General features: G+C 35.4%; 1 non-coding gene across 1 annotated transcript; it reads right to left on the reverse strand.

Moving 5' to 3' along the window:
• Positions 1-255: 255 nt before the first annotated feature.
• Positions 256-362, reverse strand: LOC132481029 (U6 spliceosomal RNA). The gene has a single exon (XR_009530737.1). It is a non-coding gene; the product is annotated as a U6 spliceosomal RNA (small nuclear RNA).
• Between the last annotated feature and the right edge of the window lie 2590 nt (positions 363-2952).

Genomic DNA, 2952 nt, shown 5'->3' on the forward strand with positions numbered 1-2952 from the left:
AATTTTTGCTCTTCAGGTAAGCTGACTGGTAGGTCACTCTAGTGGGTAGTTCACAGTGTTTGGTGAAATAAATTTAATATTAATTCTTCTCCAAATGTATAGCTCTACTCTGTGTATCTGTATAGATACTCCAAAGAGGTATTTTGAGGAATCTTACAAGTACTTTTTAAAAAAACATCTTTATTGCAGTATAATTGCTTTATAATGGTGTTAGTTTCTGCTTTATAGCAACGTGAATCTGCTATACACATATATAAAAATATGGAACGCTTCACGAATTTGTGTGTCATCCTTGCACAGGGACCATGCTAATCTTCTCCGTATCGTTCCAATGTTAGTATATGTGCTGCCGAAGCGAGCACACAAGTACTTATAATTATGTTTGGTGAGATGTTTTAAAATCAATTATAACTCCTTTAGGAGGTCCTGGGGGACTTTTTGCTCTGAAGGGGGAAGAATTTTCCATCACCTAATGTCAGGAAATGTACATGCTTTGGAAGCTCTTTAGTTAGTTCAGAAACCATATTGTAGGAAACCCAGTTCTGTAACCTGCCCTCTAGGTAGGTCTCACATCAGTGTCTGGGGAAATTCGTGAGTTTAGGACTGATAAACTTATTCCTCCAAAGAGATGTATTTTTCCTGTGACTTACATACCATGATTGGTTTTTTAGTTAATTCTTCCTCTGGATTATCTTGCAGTTGTTGCTAGAAAGTAAATCCAGATATGGGTGTTTGGTTGTGTGATAAATGTAAGTTTAATATAAAGCATTTGGCAGAGGAAGATCCTGTAAGGTCATAGTTTTCATGGTATTTTAAGTGTTAGGACTGGAAATTTTCTTAAAGATATCTACTCAACTCTTTAACTCATTAGGAAACCGTGGCTCCAACAAAGTTAAGCAGCTAGTGGCAATTCCAGGACTAGAGAGATCATATTGAACCATGGTTTGGTGTTTTGGCTCTGAAGTCCCACAGTGTGCCCCTGCCACTTATTAGCTGTGTGACTTTGTGCAAGTCATATCACCTCTCTGTGCTTCAGTTTCCATATCTGAAAATACGATAGTCATAGTACATAGTTTGCAGGGATATTATAAGGATTAAATAAATGAATATGAGTTAAACATTTAGCACAGTGCCTGGTATACATTGAGCACTGAATAAATGCTGTTAGAATTAGAATTCATGTTTCTTACCTCTCAGTTGATTGCTTTATAGTTGTGCCATATTGTTTCTCCTGACATCCCTTAAATATATTTGATATAGCATTAAAAATGTTTCATTAGTGTTATTTCTCATTAGAATTGATAAAATATTTTAGAAAAGAACACATATTTAACAAGTATCATGACTATTTTTTTTCCGTGTGAGAGATGGCCATGTAATAAATGAAGAATTTGGAATGAAATGAAAAAGTAAAATGATGTATGTCTGAGTATATTCAGATAGTATTTTATTATTCCTTTTTTTGAATTTTATTTTATTTATTTTTTTATACAGCAAGTTCTTATTATTTATCCATTTTATACATATTAGTATATACATATTAGTATATAGTGTATCTCCTAATTCATCACACACCCCCTAACCCCTCCGCCGCTTTCACGCCTTGGTGTCCATACATTTGTTTTCTATATCTGTGTCTCAATTTCTGGTCTGCAAACCGGTTCATCTGTACCATTTTTCTAGGTTCCACATATATGCGATAATATACGATATTTTTTTTCTCTTTCTGACTTACTTCACTCTGTAAGACAGTATCTAGATTCATCCACGTCTCTACAAATGACCCAACTTTGTTCCTTTTTCTGGCTGAGTAATATTCCATTGTATATATGTACCACATCTTCTTTATCCATTTATCTGTCGATGGGCATTTAGGTTGCTTCCATAACCTGGCTATTGTAAATAATGCTGCAGTGAACATTGGGGTGCATGTGTCTTTTTGAATTATGGTTTTCTCTGGGTATACGCACAGTAGTGGGATTGCTGGGTCATATGGTAATTCTATTTTTAGTTTTTTGAGGAACCTCCATACTGTTCTCCATAGTGGCTGTATCAATTTACATTTCCACCAACAGTGCAAGAGCGTTCCCTTATCTCCAAACCCTCTCCAGCATTTGTTGTTTGTAGATTTTCTGATGATGCCCATTTGAACTGGTGTGAGGTGATACCTCATTGTAGTTTTGATTTGCATTGCTCTAATAATTAGTGATGTTGAGCAGCTTTTCATGTGCTTCTTGGCCATCTGTATGTCTTCTTTGCAGAAATGTCTACTTAGGTTTCTGCTGATTTTTTGATTGGGTTGTTTGTTTTTTTAATATTGAGCTGCATGAGCTGTTTATATATTTTGGAGATTAATCCTTTGTCGGTTGATTCGTTTGCAAATATTTTCTCCCATTCTGAGGGTTGTCTTTTCATCTTGTTTGTAGTTTCCTTTGCTTTGCAAAAGCTTTTAAGTTTCATTAGGTCCCATTTGTTTATTTTTGTTTTTATTTCCATTACTCTAGGAGGTGGATCAAAAAAGATCTTGCTGTGATTTATGTCAAAGAGTGTTCTTCCTATGTTTTCCTCTAAGAGTTTTATAGTGTCTGGTCTTACATTTAGGTCTCTAACCCATTTTGAGTTTATTCTTGTGTGTGGTGTTAGGGAGTGTTCTAATTTCATTCTTTTACATGTAACTGTCCAGTTCTCCCAGCACCACTTATTGAAGAGACTGTCTTTTCTCCATTGTATATTCTTGCTTCCTTTGTCATAGATTAGTTGACCATAGGTGCGTGGGTTTATCTCTGTGTTTTCTATCCTGTTCCATTGATCTATATTTCTCTTTTTGTACCAGTACCATATTGTCTTGATTACTGTAGCTTTGTAGTATAGTCTGAAGTCAGGGAGTCTGATTCCTCCAGCTCTGTTTTTTCCCGTTAAGACTGCTTTGGCTATTCGGGGTCTTTTGTGATT

The sequence above is a fragment of the Mesoplodon densirostris genome, chromosome 19, assembly GCF_025265405.1.
Source record: "Mesoplodon densirostris isolate mMesDen1 chromosome 19, mMesDen1 primary haplotype, whole genome shotgun sequence".
Classification (NCBI taxonomy): Eukaryota; Metazoa; Chordata; class Mammalia; order Artiodactyla; family Ziphiidae; genus Mesoplodon; species Mesoplodon densirostris.